A 22,532-nucleotide genomic window follows, 5' to 3' on the forward strand; every position below is an offset into this window, starting at 1 on the left:
CCAGAGTTTCATACAATTTAATCTACATGGACTCAAGAAGGGAACTTCCAAGTACCTACCTATGCACCAAACCCTATTCTAGACATATAGTACCTTCTTTCTCATTGAAAGCAATGATCCTCATTTTACAGGTGAAAAGCTGAGGACCTGAAGTTATCCAACTTCTGTAAGGACATTAGCAGAGAGCTAACATTTCAAACCAAGTTTCCTTAGCTCCTGAATCATTGCTCTTTCTATTACACTGTTCCCATCCATGTTTTGATGCTGAGAGTCAAGTGAAGAGGTTAAATATGTAGTCCTGAAGAATACACATCTTCATAATTATTATGGACAATCTAAGGGCACTATAATCCCCCTAGGAACTCAGTCAAAAGCACTGGAGAATGTAGACTAAATGGCAGAAAAACAGAAAGGATATTATGAACAAATTAATTTTGGAAATAGTACCTTCAAATCTGCATTTAGCACACGCAGGCAGTGTCTTTCATGAGCCATTCAAAAGCAGGAGTGTGCACAGTCTCAAATGGCTGCAATAGCCCTGCTTAATCCCACTAGTGTGCTCTCCCTCTGAAGAGCCATTGATGGCCCAAATGTCTTTCCCCGCCCCACCCCCAACTCCATACCACTAAAACTGACCTTTGGACCATGTCCTTTACAGGATTTAAAAGTTGATCAATTCTGGACAGAAGCTATCTACCCCTGGATATGCCAGTTGCGAAGTCTATGGTTGAAGTGAGCTAGGGAGAGACAGAAGGGTGACACCCAAAGGGAGGTACCTGGGTAACTTGTTAACCTAACTATGAGACCTTGGGGAGATGCAAACTCATCTCCAAAATGGGTGCAGTAAGCGAGAAAGCCTGCTCTCTTACAATCTTTATGAGGCCTGAATTAAACAATTTTTAAAATGAGCATTTAACATGGATCCTGGCACAGAGGAAGGGCTCAGCTGGCTTCTGTTAAATGGCTGAACAACCAGTGAGCAAGAACATTTCTGTCCCCTCCCCAACAGGATGGGCACTAAGGAAAAGAAGCCAGAGCTGAGAAGCCCTGTCATTGGAACAGGAAATAGTAATGGCATTAGGCAAAGGCAGGAAGTTAAGAGGAAGACACTTCTCCCTCCTTCACATCAGAAAAATGAAGAAGGCAGGAAACAGCCTAAGCAGCTAGCAAACTCAAACTTTGCTGGCTTGGAGAGACAAAGAAGCAAAAGTAATCCCAAGGGGAACCAACAAAAAGATACAAAAGCTGAAACAAAAACCATTATGTACTACCATCAGCCACAACTACACAAGAGTGGATGAATGCCTCCTGACCCTGGAGGAAAAGCAGAATGAGGCAGTTAATGGTGGTGAGCCATGCACATAGTCAGCCCTAACTGCACTGCCAGCAGGTAAGCAGGTGCCTACTGTGCGGAATGAGGCAACCACCAGCTCTCAAAATTAAGGCCAGCTCAAGTCTAGGTATTTCAACTTTACGCCACCCAATTCTAAAAACAACCTTCAGAAGTAGGTGCATTCCAAATTCCCAGAAAATGAGCTCAGCAGGGTTATACGATCTGCCCAGGAACACAGTGCAACTAAGGGACTCCACAGAGACCTTAACCCAGCCTGTCTGGTTTCAAAGCCTCCACTCACCAAGCACACATGACAAAGAGGGAGAGGAACCTAGGGGGGTCATGGTGATTACAACCCAATGGTCTAATAAACAATTGGCTGGACTTAAAACTTACATTTCAGGGAGCTGAATACTTTCTGGGTGTGGAGTGGGGTGCCAAGGAATGAACTGAGTGGTTGGGTGTGTGCGCACAGGGATCAAACACAGCGCCTCATGAATGCTATTCACCTTCCACTAAAGCTACCCAGTCCCTCAGTGACTTTTAATCAGTAACAACCTAGGCCCTAGACAAACCAACAACCCTTACTTTCCACATCCCAGATTCCTTCCTCAGACCTTTTTTATAAGCAAAAAAAAAAAAAAAAAAATTCTAAAATCAAATTTTGCTAGAAATCTCTTGCCAAAGGTCCACTTAAAAAAAAAAAAAAAAAAAAAAAAAACTGGGGCTTGGATTGTGGCTTAGTGGTAGAGTGTGCACCTTGCATGTGTGAGGCACTGGATTTAATCCTCAGCACTACATAAAAATAAACAAAGGTATTGTGTCCACCTACAACTACAAAAATATTTTTAAAAACTGATTTTGAAGGCCTGCTGCTTTTGTACTTTTGCATGTTAATTCAAATAACTAAAAAGCATCCTTGGCAGAATTTAACACAAATGCACACCAATTCCTAAAATTAAGCAATTTTCCTAGGTGCTGCTTTTTACCAGAGATCAACATCATATTGTTGGAGGAGATAACAAAAGCTCCCTAAAAGAAGCAAAGTTAAGACAGCCTAGGCCATTTGGAACCAAAGCAATGGTAAATGTAGGATCCTGCTACAACCAGCTTCGCTGAACCTAGGAGAATGATGAAAACAGATTCCTAGACCCTACTCCACTTCTACTGGAGCACCACCTATGGCCAGGGCCTGGAAATCTACACGTTTTTGAGTGTCCTGGGTGGGTCCCATGTGAAACCCATGCCTACCCAAGAGATGAATCCCTCATTTAAAGGAGTGTCCACAAGAAAGCAGGAGAGCCACTTGAAGAACTAAATTTCCAACTACCCTCCCAGAGAAAGCCCTACACATTGCCCCTCCCCTCCTGAAAGAGAACTCAGTTTCAAGTAGCATTCATCATCCACACCTGGTGCCTGTCTGGAAATTCTCTACCTGCAGTCAGTCAGTTGCCAAGTATTCCTTTTCTACTCTGGAAGAAGCTTCTATTCACTGAAAAATCACCTCCCAGGTGTATCCTTTCTTTGTGTCCTCATTTCCCCCTTATTAAGTAATCATTTTGGGATGCCATTAATTTAGATTGAGCTCCTGCACTAAACCCCAACAGACCCATTCAAAATGGAGTCACTCATGCTAAGGTTCCACATCACCAAAACAAAACCTAACCTGCTTCCTTTCAAGAAATCAGAAGACACATTCCCAAATAGGATGGTTTTCCAAAAAACCCCCTACTCATAGCAACCAATCAAAAAAGGGCTCAGTCAACCTGAGCAGCATGGTAAGGAAATGCCCTCTGCTTTAACCTATACAAGGAAAGTAACTTGATGTTAACTAATCTGCTTTTTTGCATTGTGATGTTTCTTTTGTTTGATTTAAGCTACTTTACAAAAACTAACTTGTTTTGCCATGCCCTGCAGAGATCCTGTCTATTTTGTAGAGTGGATGCTGCCCAATTCATGAACTGTTATTAAAAGATCCTCAAACCTCAATTTGTTGAAATTTTGTTTTGTGACAAAAAGTAGAGAGGCACAGGCAGTCAACATGTGTTCAAATCCTAGCTGAGCCAGGTTGCTTTGAGCCCCTCCTTTTCTGCAAAAGGAAGATGATGATAGCACCCCATGAATACTGTGAATACTCCATGGGTTAATGCAACTTAAATGCCCACTAAAAGGTATTCAACTAAAAGGCATTAACTCTCTTCTTCCCACTAACTCAGGCCTCAAATATCATCTCTCACCTGACCTACTTCAAAAAACCTCCTAGCAGACAGCAGTCCTGCTGCCCATCTGTCCCTACAGCAGTCTCCTCCACACCACCGCTGCCAAAGCTTTGCTCCAACACGAAGATCTGATTACATCATCTCCCAGCTGAAAAGCCTCTGACAGTTATCACTTGCTCACAGGAGCAAGTCCGTACTTCTTAGCCTGGCATGCAAGGCCTTTGCAGTTTGGCTCTCGCCTCCTTGCCACTGTACCCAAATGCCAGGCACCGTCTGTTCTAGTAACAACCCCCAAACATGATTTGTATGTCATGCCTCTCAGTCTCTGCTCACTGTGCTCCCTTCATCTAGAAAGCTCCTCTCCTTCTTTCCCACCTGGCAAAGTTCTACATATCCTTCACCTCCTCCCCTGTTCCCTGACCCAGTACCAGCTCTTCCTCCTCCTCCTCCTCCTCCTCTTCTCTCCTGTGGCACCTGTGTCTCCCCAACACCTCCCATAAATACTCTGTATGCACTAGTCTCCTCAGACTGAGACACAGGGCTGGGCCTCAAACTCTTCAGGACACATGGACAGCATTCAAAGTGTTTGTTGCTGGGCAAGGTGGCACACAACTGTAATCCCAGCAGCTCAGGAGGCTGAGGCAGGAGGATTGCAAGTTCAAATCCAGCCTCAGCCATTTAACAAGGCCCTAAGCAACTTAGTGAGACTCTGTCTCAAAATTTAAGAAGTTTAAAAAGGGTTGGGGATTAGCTCATTGTCCTGGGTTAAATCTCCAGCACCCAAAAAAAAAAAAAAAAAAGTGTTTGTTGAACAGGGCATGGTGATGCACGCATGAAATGCCATCAACCTGGGAGGCAGAAGCAGGAGAATGAGAAGTTTGAGGGCAACTTCAACCACTTTGCAAGATCCTGTCTCAAAGTAAAAAATAAAAAAAGGGCTAGGGATGTAGCTCAGTGGTAAAGCAGCTCTGGGTTCAATCCCCAGTACCAGGAAAAAAAAGAAAATAAAAAGAAGCATTTACTGTAAAAATTAACACAAGGCCTCCATAACTCTTTGACAAATGCAAATGGGAAAATAGTTTCTAATTTGTCAAAGAGTTAATACCTTCATGTTGACTTTTGACCTCTGCAAACTCATAAGCATATTCTATTTGTTGAGCTGGATAAAGCTCCTCATAATGAAGGAAGCAAAAAAATCCCTGTGAAAGCAATCTCTCTTTATGAATTCCATTGACTCAGAACACAATCACTGTCCTTATAGAAATGGCAGAGGGGGAAATCATGCTTTTGATTTCTCCTGGCTTGTTTTTTGGTACGTAAAGTTGCACAGTTGAGGGGGGTTACCTTCCTTAAACAACACATTCTGGAAAGAAAGAGATAAACAAAACTGTGTTTTTTTTTAAAAAAAAAAAAAAAAGAAAAAAAAAGAAAGAAACTCAGGTGCAGCTAGACTTGAGGGTCCTTAGGGAATCAAGCTCATTCTCAGAGGAATGGGTACTACATGGGCAGGAAGCAGTGTGACTCTGTGTCTTGCTAAGACCTTTCCCTGCACAAGCCAGATCCAAAGCTATATACCCCAAGACTTGTGAACACCTGACAGGACATTTGGTTTACCCATAAACACCAAGAATGCAGGGCCCATCAGTGTCCAAACAGTCTCCACACTACTCCTTGATATCTCCGGTTCAAAACTTAGAATATATTAATTTTGCCTTTACATGTTTTTTTGTTGGGTTTTGTTGTTGTTGTTGAGGGGGTGGGGGGTGTACTGGGGATTGAACTCAGGGATGCTTTACCACTGAGCTAATTTTTGTTTTGAGACAAGGTCTCACTAAGTTGCTGAGGTTGGCCTCCTGAGTTGCTGAGATTACAGATGTGTACCACCACACCGGGTCACATGGATTTGTTGTTACTGTTGTTTGTTTTTGCAGTGCTAGGGATCAATCCCAGGGACACACACACACACACACACACACACACACACACACACACACACACGAGGCAAGTGTTCCACTGCTAAATAAGACACAAAGTCAGTAAGGAGGATTCACCCCCTCCCCTGAATCTGGAATCTCCCTAGGGAGTCTGCTCTCCTGTCTGGCAAGAGCAGGCTTCATAAATAACATAATAAACATGCACATATGACTTGAGTGTGGTACACACACTTGCTCCATCTAAATAAAGTTTATTGTTCTAAACCACACTCGAGCAAAATACTACTGAGGTCTGAGAAGCTTCTCATGTTCTCACAGTCTGAGTAAGTAAATGGATTTTTTAAAATACTGATTTTCAAAAAAAAACAAAAACAAAACAAAAGCAGTTTGTTAGCAATACTCTTGTGTCAATAATAAAAGGCCCTTTTTGGTACTCTAGTTCCTTCTCTATAAATCACCATCTATATTGGGGGTAAAAATGGGAGTTCATAACCCAATTGAGTCAAATGTATGAAAGATGATATATCATGAGCCTTGTAATGTTTTGAACAACCAATAAAAAAAAAATCACCATCTAAAACCATTCTAGCTGTTTGTTCAAAACTCTTGGAAGCATCTAATTGCTTTAATATAAGCAATCAGTTTAGGGATTATCTTGAAAGAACTTACAAATTTTCAAAAGACTCAGAACAAATAAACATTTCCACAACTGATCCAGAAAGTTGAATTTAAAATAAAAAGAGAAGAGAAGGGAGAAGAGGCTCTGTCTGGGGCACCTATGAGCCAAGCACAGTGATCAGCAGTTCATAAACGTTCCACCTTTGGTCTTGGCACAAATTCCAGGAAACAGGAATCACTGCCCTCATTTTACAAACATAGAAACAAGTCAAGAAAATAACTGCCAGAGCCACAGGCAAATCTAAGGTTCAGAAGGCTTCAAAGATCATGAATTTAGGGGCTGGAATCAGCTCAGAGGGAGAGCACTTATGGAGCATACACAAGTCCTGGGGTTTGAGCACCACATACACAAAGTCCTAAGTTTTTTCACTGTACCCATGTATTTGTGTTTTAAAGAGACAGCACTGGGCATGGTGGCATGTGTCTGTAGTCCCAGTACTTTGAATGCTAAGGAGGGAGGATCACTTGAACTCAGGAGTTTGAGGCAAGCCTGGGCAACAAAGCAAGATCACACTTAAGGAAAAAAAAAAAAAAAAAAGGTGGGGGGAGGGAGAAAGAGTGTCTATGTATATTTTTATTATACTGCTACAGTTACAAAGTACCTACTCTAGTCAAAGCACCTAATTATTCACAACAGGCAAATTTTAATGTATGAAATAGTGTCCCTGCCAACTAAAAGATTAAATATAAGAATGTGTTACAAAGGGTTTATGATAGCTACCATTCATCATGTAAAGCTACTTTATATATAATAAGCTATTATTCATTAACACACAAAAAATTCCTTTAAGTTTAATTTTTCCCAGACATACAACAATCCCTTAGAAGGTTATCAAGGGAAAAAACTTAGCAAATTAAGTTAGTGAAATCAGCAATAGGAACCTTTATTTACATGTCTGAGTTTCTAAGACAACGTGTACATAAAATCACCACCCTGCAGGTGTCTTTAAATGTATTTCCTTAGATTAACACAAGAATTCATCAGAAAAATATTTTGTTAAAAATTTATCCAATAGTGGTAAAATTACTATACATTCCTAAATTACTGTATTAAAAGTAAGACTTTATAGAATAGTATCTTACCATTACAACTCAGATACCCTGTCATTCTGAATAAAATTCAACTACCAAATGTTTAATACCTGAGCCACTGTCCCAATGACACATGGCTTACAATCTTAAGATATAATAAACTAAAAATTTATATCAATTTAACCAGGCCAACTATTGAGAATACCCTTCTGACCATATCTGGCCTGTAATAAATTCAAATTGCATCCTCCTGATATAATAATAAAATGAATCTCCAAACAAATTCAAAGCTATTAGGTTTTGTTTTGCTTGGGTTTATGTTTGTTTGTTTGTTTGTTGGCAGTGCTGGGGATTGAACCCAGGGCCTTGTGCATGTGAGGTAAGCACACTACCAACTGAGCTATAGCCCCAGTCCCTGTTTGTTTTTTGAGACAAATTCTCCCTAAATTGCCCAGGCTGGCCTCAATTTCAAGATCCTCCTATCTAAGCCTCCTATGTTCCTAGGATTACAGCTGCTCTACCACACTTGGTTTACCATTCTTTCTTTCTTTTTTTTTTTTTTCTTCTTTTTTTTTTTTTTTTGCATTTGGGGGAATCCAACTCAGGACCTCATGCATGCTTAGCAAGTGTTCTATCACTGCATTACACCCTTAGCCCCATACAATAATATGTTAATGTTACTTTTTTTACATTAAAAAATAAAGCTACTTATGAATTGCTGAACTAAAATGCCTGTTGCCAAATCACAGGGGGTGAAAAAGGGAAGAAAAAAAAAAAAAAGATAGTCTAGGACCTATTGCACCAAAAATATTTCACCAGAATCTAATCATGCCTTTAAACTTAAGCTCCAATTTACCTGTTCACGAGAAACACAAGGAACAAAGGCACAAGGTAAACAACACCAAGGAAACAAATTCAGAATAGTGGACATTCTACAAGTTTTTTTTTTTTTTTCCTAAAAGTCAGGAGGAGGAGGAAGGGAAGCAGTGAAATAGCATTTTTCTGCATTTAAAAAGACTAAATAAAAGGACAAAAAAACAACAACCCACAGTGCAATATGTAAACCTTCACTGAATCTTGGTTCCAAAAACAAAAATAGTAACAAATGACATTTTGGGGACAATTAGATAACATTAAGAAATTATTGCAGGGCCAGGGATGTAGCTTAGTGGTAGAGTGCTTGCCTAGCATACACAGGCCTGGGTTTGATCCACAGTACTGCAAAAAAGAAATACACACTGAAGCCATGCAAAATTACACATCTAGAATTTGCTTTAAGATATTCCACAAAGGTGAGACACGATGGTGCACACCTTTAATCTCAGGGACAGGAGAATCCCAAATTCAAGAAGAACCTGGGTAACTTTGTGAGACTCTGCATCAAAATGGAAAAAAAAGGCAGGGATGTGGCTCAGTGGTACAGCACCCCTAGGTTCAATCCCCAGTACAAGATCATCATCATCATCATCATCATCATCATCATCACAAATTAAACAACTCAGTAATCATTATTCTGGCCAAAAGATGCTTTGCAAAGATTATTTCTACAGTCCCATGCCATTTGGGAAATAATGAATATCTTCCTTCAAGAGGATTCAGAATGAATCAAAAGAGTGTTCAAAAGTCCTGCAGTTAAAAACAAAAATAACTGGTTTACTTTGGAAACACAGATTTTTTTCCACTTAATAGATGGTAGAACATTTTTTTCTCTGTATAATACCTATTAATTTCCTAATAACCAATTTCCCATGGAACTCACTTTGGGAATTGCTGCTATACATACAAAAATTACCCTGAAGTAAGTTTCTCTTAAGTCACATACAAGATGCAAGAACTTCAGATAAAAATGTCAAAACTGCATCTATTTGCAATATTTATGAGCCACTCACTATTTCTGTCTTTTGCACCTATAAATAATAATGCTTACTTGTTCAGTTAATATGTTTTAATTTATGTCAATCTCTTTCCATAATATGAATTTCCACTACAAACTTGCCCTCAAATGAAGTTAACATTTTACTTATTCAAATCCATTTTGTAAATCCATGAAGCGATAAATTTCAAATTCATCCAAACTGTCAAGCCACACAACTTTTCACTTTCAAAGCTATATGGAGATACTTCAAAGGTATCCCAACCCTTCTCCAAAGACTTCAAAATAATTTAGTGGCTTCACAGTAAAAACAAAAAACTATGGAAATCAAAACTCTTTGAAAGTCTTTTAGGTAATACTTAAAGGTTCCCCAGAATTTACCTGAAAGCCCGCCATATTGCCACCTTTATGTATCAGAAGTGGTCCTATTTTTACAAATGGGTACTTTGGGTACTTGACCAACCAGATTCCAAGAAGATATGCTTTATCACAAATTGTACTTAGTCCATGGCTAAGTTTCTTGGCAACTTTCAACTAACATCTCTAGTTCACTGGAGAAAAACTGTACTCTGTTCCATTTAAGAGACATAACGTTTTTAAAAGTCTTTGGAAGTGCACCCCAAAAAATGGCCAACAAGGAAATATGAGATAGACTGTTTCATAGCTACAGGGAAATAATCAAAAATTTGATATCTCATTTGCCTGTGGGAGGTGATTTCCAATGTTCAAAACATTTTCATATACATTCCGTCATCTGACCCTCAAAACTCTGGAGAAATGTCTGTTTTCCATCATGGTAGTATATAGTATCTAATGTGGCTCAACTTGAAAGCTGACAACTTGTCAACCCTTAATTACCCTTTTCATGGAGGGATAAAAGCACAGATAACTCAATTCAGCTGAGCAATGTGGAGTCCATCATTCCCAACAGGGATGCTCAGGCCAATATCACAGGAGCATCTCCCATGACTCTACTCAGTGGCACTTGCAGACAGCTAACTATTCATAGACATTTAGATCTTCACCTATCTCATCTGTCAGACCCTTTCTGATCTTCTCTATAAGGAAAGAAGACTCTCCTTTGAACTTCCTGCACCTGCCTAGGAATGTCCAATAATGCTGTTTGTTTTGTTTTGTTTTGTTTTGTTTGTACTGGGGGATTGAACTCAGAAGCCCTTAACTGCCAGGCCACATCTGCAGCCCTTCTTATTTTTGAGACAGAGTCTCACTAAGTGGCGTAGAGCCTTGCTAAAGTGCTGAGGCTGGCCTTGAACTCGCAATCCTCCTGCCTCGGCCTCCTGAGGATTACGGCGTCCTCCACTGCACCCAGCTCTCCAAAAACGTTTTTGCACTATCGTCTCAGGGAGCTTCTCACGGTCACTCACATCGGTGTTCCCATGCGAAAAGAAGGACAATGCTAACTGTAAGCACATGTGAAAGCACACAGAACAGTTCTGGCAAATCAAAATCACAATGAAACAGCGCTTCACACACGTCAGAATGGCTCCTATCACAAAGATTAGACATATGAGTGTTGGTTGGCAAGGGTATGGAGGAAAGGGAACTCTTGTATACTGATGGTATAAATTAATATACTATTATGGAAAACAGTATAGAAGTTCTTTTAAAAGCTAAAATTAATATCCAGAAATCCCACTTGCAAGTATATAGACAAAGGAAATAAGATTAGCAACTCGAAGCGATATCTGCACCCCCGTGTTCACTGTGGCAATATTCTCTATGGTCAAGATATACAATCAACCTAAATGTCCATGGACAGATAAAACGATAAATAAATAGTGTAGATATAAAAGTGAAATATTATTTGGCCATTAAAAAGAAATCCTGTCATTTTGGACAATATGGATTAACCTGGAAAACCCTACTAAATAAGTGAAGTAAGCCAGACACAGAAAGACAACTACCACCATTATCTTGCTTATATGTGGAATCTTTAAAAAGACAAATTATTTGGGCTGGGGGTGCAGCTCAGTGGTAGAGCACTTGCCTAGCATGTGTGAGGCACTGGGTTCATTCCTTGGCACCATATAAAATTAAATAAATAAAATAAAAGTATTGTATCCCTCTACAACTAAAACATTTTAAAAAAAAAGAAAAATTAATAGAAGCAGAGAGTAGAACAGTAGTTGCCAAATAAATAAACAGGGGATACAGAATGGGGGAAACTGGAGGTTGGGTGCTCAAAAGGTATAAATTTTCATTTATAAGATGAACAAGTTCCAGAGATGCATTAATTAATTTGATCATAGTAATCAAATACCACAAATATATAAAACACACCAAGCCATAACATTGTATGCCTAGAATTCATTCAATCTTCATTTTTCAATTAACTATTTTAAAATTTAAAAGAGAAAAAAAAATCACTTTGGATGAAAAATGATTTGGATTTGAATCTTGGAGCTCTCTGCTTTCCTAAGATGACCAAGGGCTGGAAGTAAGAGACCCACCCACAGTAACTGGCACAGAGTGATGTTTAAGAACTGTAGGTTGCTGGATATGGTGGCACACACCTGTAATTCCAGTAACTTGGGAGGCTGAAGCAGGAAGATCACAAGTGCCAGACCAGCCTCAGCAACTAAGCAAGACTCTGTCTCAAAATGAAATAAATAAATTAAATACATTTTTTTAAAAGGGCTAGGAATGTATGTTTGAAATGAAGTGCCCCTGGGTTCAATCCCCAGTAAGGGGAGGGGACAGAGGGTGGGAACGTAAAAGGTAGAAATCAGAAAAGATATTCATGGGAAAGCAATATTTGAGCTAAGTCTTGAAGGAGGATGAAAATTTCAGTATTGGTAGTGGGAGGGGAAAAGAGTCTCATCAGAGGCAAAATGTAAAATCATGGGCCAGATCATAGAGAATCTTGCCAATTAAGAATAATTGGCACAGTGGTGGTGCGCACCTGTAAACTTTGGAGGCTGAGGCAGTAGGTTCAAAAGTTCAAAGTCAGCCTGAGCAACTTAGCAAGACCCTAAGCAAGTTAATGAGACCTTCTCAAATAAACAATAAAAAAGGGCTGGGGATGTGGCTCAGGGATTAAGCATCAAAAAAAAAAAAAAAAAAAAAAAATCCCAGCACTGGTATTTTTCGATCCCTAGCACAAAAAAAAAAAAAAAAAAAAAAAGAGTAAAAATGGGGACAGCCACTGTCTTTATCAGTCCTTCTATCAGCTGTGGTACCTTCAGCTGCAAGTAACAACTAAAACAACAAAAAAAAAAAAAAAAAAAAAAACCTGAGTAAAATTGTTTGAAATGGTGACCTCAAACATTTTTGATCATGCAGGCCTATCCAGAAAAAAATTAAGCACTTTAAAGACGTTATAAACTGTATGTAATTTATGTACTATTAAAACACTAGAGTTATGAATTAGATGCGTGCACATTATACATCTATTAAACACTTTTTAAAGGATGAGATTCAAACCATATTTTACTTCATTTTCATTTATTAATACAAATCTAAATACAATTTTTTGACAGCAAAGTAACAGAATTTATTAGAATAACAGAAAGAAAGCAGAGCTCCCAAAGAGGAGGAGTCCCAAGAGAAGAATACCCCATAAACAATTTTCGTGCCAACTTCTTGTCAAATTTTAAAGTCATTTCTAATCTGACAAGACGTTTTCTCATTCCTATATACTCTATAATCACATATACTCTCATCAAGTATATCATTACTCTACATTTTTCATGATGGTACTATTTCTTTGCTAGAATCTTTTTAAGCCACTTGCCCATTTTGTGAGGATCAGTTTAATTAAACCTAAATAATATAACCCACAAATCCATCTAAAAGCACAGAGTTCACCCAAGGCAAGAATAAGAATGAGGGTACCATTTCAATTCCACCAGGTAGTGGTGGTATTCAGTATCCAGTCTTCCCTCTGATGACCTCACATAACCTAAGTGATAGGAGGCAATCTGTGTCAACCCACATATACATATTAGTAAGGCTTAATTTTTTTTTCTAGAAAAAGTTCTAATATTTTCTTTCTTCCCATATTGGATGATCTGGCACATTTCACTTCAGAGATCATTGTCTTAAATAATGAAAAATGTTTTTTTTTTTTTCTCACAGAGGTCCTAAGTCATGGTCTTTCCAAGTTTGGTTAATTCAGCAGTTATGAAAGAGAAATTGTGGTCTTAGGCATCTTCAGTCTTTGCGCTCTGTGCAAGTGGTCTTCTGGCGCTAACTACCTGTGTTTCAATTATGGCAGGACCCAATAGGTGCCATAGACCTATTCACTGACCAATCACGGGCAACAGGTGTGATATTGTGAAAACAGTCTTGAGGTGGTTTTTCCTCTGAGGTAAGGACACACTCAACTTACCCTTAAGGGGCATGGCCGATTGAAAACTCATCAGAAGCAGAATTATGGCAGCAAGTAAAACACGGTAAATTATCACAGAATGAATCGTGTAACCGCCAGAGCCATATGTGAGCCTGGAACCAGGCAGAGGCCAGCGGAGGTCTGCTCCAATTTGAGTCCTACACAAATAAACAGTTGTTGGTTTAAGCACAAGAAGCAAGAGGGACAGGACATAGAATGCTGTTTTATGGGCAACCAATCATCCCTATGTATGAAGGATAAGAGGAGAAGTAAGAACTACACTATTTCATATCCACAGATTCTTTTTTTTAAATTCACACATCTAATTCCACATCAGCAAGCACTCAAAAACATTAATAATTGATGTTACTAATCTCAAATAACTTAGAGCAAAGCATGGCAGTAAGAGGGGAGTTTAATGGGCTATGTGGGAATAATGACCAACTCTTACATTTTTAGTAGTAATTCAATACCCTCTTATACAAGACCCTGTGTAAACAGCTATTCAAAGTCCTGCATAGCATGTGGACAGGTTCTACTGCTCTCCAACCTACAGGCATGTGGATCACAAGAACATTAGATATGCTCTCAGCCTTTGGCACATTGATATGTTGTTATGACCACTTTGGGAAACAAAGACAGTGCCTTTGTTTATCTTCCTCCCTCCTTCCCTATGGAATAAGTTGTCTCCCCACAGTCCCATCTTGTGAGTCTAATGGGAACTGCCAACTGTAACTCTTCTTTGGCTGGCACCAGGTCAATCAATGTCCTCTCCAGGGTTTTCCTAAATTGGAACTAAGAGCAAAGAGGCAGCTTCTTGAGGACATGAGGTTCTGGAACCACCAGCAGCCAGGTATCCCTGCAAGTTGGACACTGTGCTGGGAAGTGGTGATTGATGACAAAAATCACATCTGAGGGGCTGATGTTGTGGCTCAGTGGCAGAGCGTTTGCCTTGCACATGTGAGGCACTGGGTTCAGTCCTCCGCACCACATAAAAATAAATAAACAAAATAGTAAAGATTACTGTGTTCATGTATAGGTAAAGAATATTTTAAAAAATATATAGACAGAATATAATGATTTAAAAAAAGATCACATCAGAGCCAAGTGGCTCTGATAATCTAAGATTTCTTTCCAAACATACTTAAATGTCAAAATGGATTGTTAAATTAAATTATGATGGCATGTATAAGATATTTATTTAACCACCACTAAAACAGTGCCAAAGAAGCCAGGTGTGGTGGCATATGCCCTATAATCCCTGCAACTTGGGTGGCTAAGACAGGACGATCTCCGGTTTAGGCCAGTCTCACCAACTGAGCAAGACCCTCAACAACTTAGTGAGACCTCATCTCAAAATTTAAAAGAAAAATAAAATCATTCAGTGATAAAATATCCCTGGGTTAAATCCCTAGTACCCATCCCCCGCCCCCCCCAAAAAAAAAAACAGTGCCAAAGAAGAATCTATAAGGGAATGCATGCATGTGCAACAGGGGGAAAGCACATTACATTAAGTATACACTGTACTATAAACTGTGCAAGTATATGGTATGCACCCTTATATTTATAATCTTTTTCATATTTCTTCAACAGGACACAGGTTAATGGGTTCCATCCTGCTTGAGTAACCTTCATGTGAAAAGGTCACAGCCAAGGGTTTCTGAAGGACTTCCCCATCCCACCACCAAAGAGGTAATAAGCCACTATCCAAGAGAGGTGTGTAACCCTAGCTGTGCTGGGTGGGGCAAGGAAGGGGCTGAGTCACCATGGCACTAGACTAGATAGCTGAACACACTGGGTTCACATCTATCTATAAGTGCGGCTAGAAGGTTTTTAATAAATTTCCTCATGTTAGTGGCAAAACCTGTGCTGAAGTCCAGGGACTGTGCCATAACTCTGCAACACTTTTCTTGTCTTTGGGCTTAGTCAATATTCTTGTCTATGGGACTCTTCTTACCAGAGCATTCTCCTTGATCACAGATTATACCTGCAGACACTCCCAAAGACAATTCCTATTCTAGCAGGGCAACTCCATCAGCAAACAAAGAGAACTTCTTTCACTCTCCACAAGATCATGTCATGTCTCCTAAGAGCCTTCTTCATCCAAAGTGCTCCCCATTCAAAATCCACTCCTGTGATTTAAAAACAAAACAACAACAACAACAACAAAAAAAAACAGCCATCCTACCTTTCTGGGGCTCTTGTCCCCTTCTGTACACTGGTAACTGTCTTTCAGCTTCACTAGCAAATACTGCTTCATAATACTCTTTTCTCCTCTCATTTCTCAAGAAAGTGACACCAACTTCAGATTTACCACACCTTCCTCACAGCAATCACTAGGTACTAAGGCCCCCATTGCTCATTATTTTGAAAAGATATTCCTTTAAGAGTAAATTCTAAAAGATGAAGATGGACATGTTGCTCAAACAGAAATGAGTCTGTAGCTTTACATATAATACCATTTTTTAACCTATTAAAGAAAATCCAGGGAGCTGAGGATACCACTCCGAGGTAAAACATAGGCTCAGTTAGCATGTACAAGGTCTTGGGTTCAATCCAAAGGAGGGAGGGAAGAAGGAATCAAGTCCACACCAGCTTCCAGAGTGAGTGTACAGCTGCACTTAGTGCTCCCAAATATGTCCCAACAGAGATATCATGAAATGGTCACCTGCAACCTACTACTTCTTTACCGCTAAACTACAGCATAAAGGAAGGATTTTGTTAGCTCAAAAACTACTGCAAAATCAGACTTAACCAGTCATCAGTAGAAAGAGCCCAAGAATTATGACACCTAAAAAGGAATATTGATCCAGGCTTTATAATGAGTCTGAAAGATATCCAGAAGAAAGGCAAGTGATATGTTCATTTCTTGTTTCTAAACAGAAGTAGATTTGAGAAGTGATTTCCTTAAGAATGCTGTCTGCGTTACACATCTGGATTATAAATCATGTTAGACCTGAAGACTACTTAATAAAAAAGAACTTGAAAATAAACAAATGATTAGTCGGAGTATGTGACTTTCTGAAACTCTCCTAGGGAGGAAGTTTTATTACCATTATTAGTGAACTGTTTTTAATCCCTGACATCAAAGCATAGATGTTAACCCTAGGGTTCTAAAACCAAAATAACCCATAAATGAAATACTGTGAGAAACTGCCACATGTTAACATTAGTCTGTCAGATTTTAGCCAATTCATAGGTGACTTCTGTGAACAAAAAAAAGGTATGGGGAAGGGAGCAGGGCAAGTTAGAAGACCTAGATTCAAGTTCAACTCTATGATTCATAGATGATACTGGGCAAACTGACCTAACTTCTGGACCTTGGTTTACTCAACTGAGTGTTCAGGGATAAAATTTGTAACAAAGCCCTTCATAAAGTCTAGCACTGTCCTAATTACAACACAGCTCCAGAATTCCAACATTTCTCAAACTCTTGAAGAGCCACAGAACTTTAGGATTATAACATAATTCCATGTTAGAGATGATTAAGGTGAGAAAACCAAGTTCCAGAAAAACTTAAGAGCCTTGCACATCAAAAATTTTTAAAGATGGGGTGGGGATGTAGCACAATTTCACCACCAATGAAAAATGCATTTAAAAGACAGTTCAGTTAAGCACAGTGGCAGTATCCCTATAGTCCCAGCTACTGGGAGGCAGGGGCTGAAATTCAAGTTCAGCCTCAGAAACATTCTGTCTCAAAATTAAAATGGTTGGGGATGTGGCTCAGTGGTAGAGCGCCTAGGTTTAATCTCCAGTATGAAATAATAATAATAATAATAATAATAATAATAATAATAATAATACAATTCAGAATAAAGCATTCTAAGGACTCTCATAAATCTCCCCATATGTATGTGGGGTGTGTGTGTGTGTATGCATGCCACCTTTTTCCTTTCTGTAAATTTATTCCTGTAACTTCCAAGATAAACTTTTCATCTCAAAAATAAAAATAAAGCCATTTCTCTAGTTATGAGACTGTCTATCCTACTGTCAACTTTACGGAAACAAAATCTTTACATTTGGGTTAGAAAGGTCTAATGGAAACACTGACATAACATTAACCTCCAGTAATTCTAGCAACCCTCATTATAATATGGATTATAGCTCTACTAGCCCAGGGACACTGGTTTTAATGTTTCCTGGAAGATAAAAAATTAATCAGCAACTCAAAGAGAAGTTGCCTAAAAATGGAAAATTTCATACAGACAATTCCATTGTCTCTAAAATTGTGCCCTCAATCAGCCAGTATCAAAAACCCACTATGGCATCAAATAAATTGTGTGTGGTTAAAAAAACAAAATGTTCTTTTGGCTGTTATGGGAAGCAGAAAAAGGCTGACTATGAATCAGTTGTTTAGCTCCATGATGAACATGAATTATGATAATTTAGACATTCTGGTGGTTAAACCAAGAAAGCAGGAAAACCAATGCTTCCAAACTCCAGCAAAAGTTAAGTTTGTGGCACCACAACTGCAAGACAGCTATGAAAAGCGACCTTAAATTTATTTCTGGATTTTCCCGCCTCCATTAAAATCAATGACACTATTTCCCAACCCTTATTCTCAAATTACAAAAAGTAATGAAGCCTGGAATGTATTCACTTGGCAGGTAACAGGAACAACCCTAGGAGGAAGTCCTGAAGGATGTCAGATACCATTCTTTCTTTCCTCCTGCATATTTTTCATTTCAAAACTACCAGGATATATTTATGATGCTTTTTGACTGACACCTACCAAGTATTCTGGCTGACACAAACTTTGCAGGAACAGACGCACTGTAGTTGAAAGGTCCCTTGTCAGATCCTTAGCTTAGATGAGTTAAACATTCAGAGTACTACCATAATGAACACCTCTCAGACGCTCATAAATTCTTTCATTCCCAGCAATCAAGAAGCAGCTGTTAAAATCCAGGAATCTTCCTAGTAGCGGATCTGAAATACCTCCAGGCTGGCCAGAGAAGCCTCACAACTGCTCTCTTCTCCTTCCCCTCCCCCCTCCAGGAGTGCCAGCCTGGCAGGAATAAAGACGACCCAGGAAGGAGGTGGGGGGGGAGAGCATCGGATCTGGCGAAAGCAGAGATGCAGACTGCCTTCAGTTCCACTACAGAGAAATACCAATCTTCTGTGCCAACTAACCAGGTTTCTCCTTACCTCTCCTACCCCCACCTCTTCCAAACATATTAACTTCTGCAGTCTGGTGCGTCTGGCATTTTTAGAGTTAGAGACCTCAACAGTCCGGAGACCCTTCCTCCAAGATTCTGAACCATGAGCTTCCTTGCTACACCCAGCATGAGGTCCTTCTCACGTTAAGATTCAGCTTCCCTTTACCTAGTAACCCACCCAGACGATACCACTCCTAGGGTCAAGTTCAAGATGAAGGTGCCCTCCTCACCTCCCCCAGTAGATTACAGCAGAAAACAGCGCTGTGACGAGTCCCATCACTGAAGACACTGGGATCTGAGGCTGCCAAGAGTATGTCGACCCAGCTGGAAGAAGAAGGTGGCCAAGCCCGGCATCCTCTGCCCCTCTACCTCGGCGCCGCATTTCTACCAGGCCACCACCGCATTTCCTCCCGGAGCCTGACACAATAAGTTTAAGTTTTGAAAACGCCAGTCCAGAGACCTTTCTGTCTACAAACACGCCACACAATGCCTAGGGCTTCCTTCCCCGCCAGCCGCTCCGGAAAGCCGCCGCGCCAAAGCGGGGAGTCCCTCACACCCCTAGCGCTGCGCCCCGCACCCCAAAGTCCTCCAGGACCCGGCGTCCTGATTAGATACCCACAAAGTAACCACCTTGCATTCAAAAAAGAAGGGGGCTCACAATACTGGTACAATCTTCATGTTTATCAGCTCCCCCCAATAAAATAAATACCGTTAAGGTCTAATCGTAACTCACACCCTCCCCACCCCCATTAAAGAAAAGAGCGTGGATATGTTGACGGCGGTGTTCTCGGAAACGAAGACTAGACTTTCGGCCCAAAGAGGGGCAAAAGGATTCTCCTCGGCTTAAGTTCACTCTGCAACTTCCCGATCCACGCCCCCCAGACTATTCCCACCCGGCGGTGCCCAGCGTGCCTCTCCCCCGCCTCTCCGCCCCAGGTACCAGACGCAGCTCAGGCCCCTTCCAAGCTCTGGACTACGGGGGAGGCGGGAAAGGGGACTAGCAGGCGCGCGGGGCTGGGGTGGTCCCGAAAATCAAGCCTGTCCCGCGTGCTCCCGGTTGCACCCAGCCCAGGTCCACGGTGACCCGCTCGGTCCAGAGCGCAGGAAACTGCAGGGTAGGCGCCGACTCCCCAGAGGCGCCGAGACCAAGGCCGGGAGCGCCCAACATGTCTGTGCCTATCCCCGGAAAGCTCCCGACTGTGCCCGCCAGAGGAGGGGGCGCTCCAGAAACTTTCTCACACGGCTTTACGCTTTTCTCATCACCCTTTCCTCCTCTCGGAGACCCTCTCCTCCAATCTCTTTCCCCGGCAGCTGGCCCTGCCCTGGACACAGGGAGGCCCGGCAACGGGAGTTACCTGCCGGGAAAGTTTCCAGCTCTTCGGCGTGGATCCCCACCCCCAGAGCCAGGCCTCCGGGCGCGGCCGGCTCGGCGCTTCGCGGCTGCCTCTCCTCCAGCTCTCGCAGCTGCCACAGTGAAGGCTGTGCTCCAGCCCGTCCCCCTGCCTCGCTCGGCCCACACCCGGGCCTCATTGGCAGCGCGAATCCCCGCCCTTGCGCGTGTTCCCGAAGGCACCTTCCTCTCGCGCGCCCGCCCCGGCCGCGCCTCCCGCGCCCCTCCCGGCCTGGAACTGCGGCCGCTCCCGGGACCCGCTGGGGCGAGGCGCGCGAACTTCCCGTGGGGCACGGGCGCGGGCGCTACGCCTCGGGGCTGGTCCTCTTGGGGCCTGGTCCCTGCGGGCGGCCCCCTAGCTTCCCTGGAAGAGAGTGGTCCCCTGGGTAAGCGCCTGGGCCCTTCTAGGACAGGACGAGATGGATGATAGTCTTTTTTGCAGCCTTTTAAAAATCAATAAAGTGACCTGGCCTTCCCTCTTTGCTGCCTTTTGAAAACAGCGAGGAGGACATATGGGAGCAATTAACCGATCTGAAGTTTCAGTGAATGCCTTAGGTTGGCCTGTGTGGCTTTCTTGGATTTTTCTCTCCCTAACTTAACTGTACAGACACACAAACACACACTCATTTTCTGGGGACAAAATGAGCTCAGAGAAATGGAAAGTATAAAAATGCAACTCTCCAGCTGGGTCTTTTTCTTTCCCGAAAGCAAATTAGAGACGTTCGGGGATCAGTTATTACCCCAGAGACCCGGGAGACCCTGGAGACCCTGGAGCGGTGTCTGCAGCACTGCTTCTACCTCCCCTGGCTGGCCCTTGCTATCCACACTAGGTCCACCAAGGGCCAGCTTCGTGAAGTCGGCGGGAGGAGGGAGTCATGGAAGGGGAGAACAGACAATGATGCTATTATTGTGTCGGATGGTGGCAGTAAATTAAACTCCCAAAATATTTTGTTATTCCCAGCAGAGCAAAAGTCAAAGTATGGCCTAGGGATTCCGGAGTCCTGTGTTCTCCAGATCCTACCAGGAATCCAGGCAACCAATTCAGCTCGGAGGACCCAGTCCACTCTATCCCCAAAGCCCTTTGGGTTAGCCTTTCTTACAGAAGAGTCAACTAGAATCGCGGCTGCATTGTGTGGCTGGAGAGAATGACACGCTGGTCTCCCATTGGTGTGCCTGGAGCAGAGAATACAGAAGTTGCTATAAATGGATTTATTGGCAACCCCTACCCTTGCTGCTGCAAACCCGCCTTTAAAGACAACTGTGTTTTAAACAAGTTTCCCCCATAAAAACTTCAACCTCACGCAGAGCTTCCCAATATAAAGATACCAGCAGGAGTGGTGTCCATATATAAAGTTCTTATGGAAAGGGACAGGAAGCAAAAGGCCACACAACCTCTCTACAATAAATAAAAGATGGCTGAAATGTGTTGGATTTTTTTTTACCCGTAGTTCCAAAGACTTGATTATGACTATGTTGATATTTGAGCAGTAAATGTATCCGCAGCCTTGAGGTCTTACTGAAACAAAGCAAGATACAAATATTTAAAACAAAAATTCAAACCAAGAAAACCAGGGAAGCTATTGACTTCATTCTCCACTCCAAAAGGAGTGAAAAAAATATGAAATGAAATGTGTAAAAACTTTTCCAATCTTCCAGCACATTGGAAAGTCAGACAGCAACCACATAATAAAAGAAGGACCCAAACAAAAGACAAAAACAGTCTACTCTGAAATATGAAAGAGAGACAGCCCTAAGGAGATAGACTGTTACAGTTTCTTGCTTCAGACCCATTCATACTGGGTGAAACGAATGATGAATGAAATTTATAATTTTTTGTTCTGTGTTTGGCTCTTCTCAGCTATATTTCCCAATTTTAATAAAATTACTTAGTTTAAATTGAACTTTGAAGGCAATGAAAAATTTCCCCTCAGGTCTCCCTAAATAGCAAGTAGAAAATTACATAGTATAAATTCATTTATTTCTGGCATCTTTATTTTTAGTTGAAAAAGTTTCAGAAGTCACAATCATTAAAGAAGTAAGTTCATCACTGCCTAGTTAAGAGTGCTTAACATTCCAAACAGTCATGCAGCTAGCAATCTGAAATTTGTACATAGAAGGGCCCTGTCTCTCCTTCTTCCTGTAGTGTTTATATAATCCAAACTACATATATTATTATGCACAATCTGATCTCCAGTTTTTAAACAGCTACCATTACATACAGTATGTTGTACTAAGAATATCAGAGCTGTCTTAAGTTGTGGGTAAAAATGGTGCATTTTAGAAAAGTCAAGGCCAAAACACAGAGTAAAAAACAATTTGTGGGTGAGAAAACAAAAGGGGGCTTTCATGAAGATCAATTTTGAAAAAAAAGAAAAACATCAAACATTTTCTAAGCACTTAATATGTAAAGTATTGCCTGAGCACAGGTTCAAAAAATGAATTTTAGTGCTTTTTTAAGCAAAATAATTTTTATTTCTATAATCAGGAACAAAGTAAAAATTACCAGGAATTTTTAAGTACACTAAAATAATAATTTGAGACCATACAATTATTCAGTTTTGTA

At 41.1% G+C, this 22,532-nt stretch overlaps 1 protein-coding gene across 4 annotated transcripts in view; it reads right to left on the bottom strand.

Annotated features, from left to right (window-relative positions):
• The window catches only part of Tanc1 (tetratricopeptide repeat, ankyrin repeat and coiled-coil containing 1), a 227,218-nt gene extending 207,135 nt beyond the window's left edge, over positions 1-20,083 (bottom strand). For all 4 annotated transcript variants that reach the window (XM_076865486.2, XM_076865485.2, XM_076865484.2 and 1 more), the window contains exon 1: positions 19,935-20,083. The gene's annotated coding sequence lies outside the window, so the exon portion shown is untranslated. The remainder of the gene's footprint in view (positions 1-19,934) is intronic.
• Positions 20,084-22,532: the final 2,449 nt, after the last annotated feature.

This window comes from Callospermophilus lateralis, chromosome 9, assembly GCF_048772815.1.
Source record: "Callospermophilus lateralis isolate mCalLat2 chromosome 9, mCalLat2.hap1, whole genome shotgun sequence".
Taxonomy (NCBI): Eukaryota; Metazoa; Chordata; class Mammalia; order Rodentia; family Sciuridae; genus Callospermophilus; species Callospermophilus lateralis.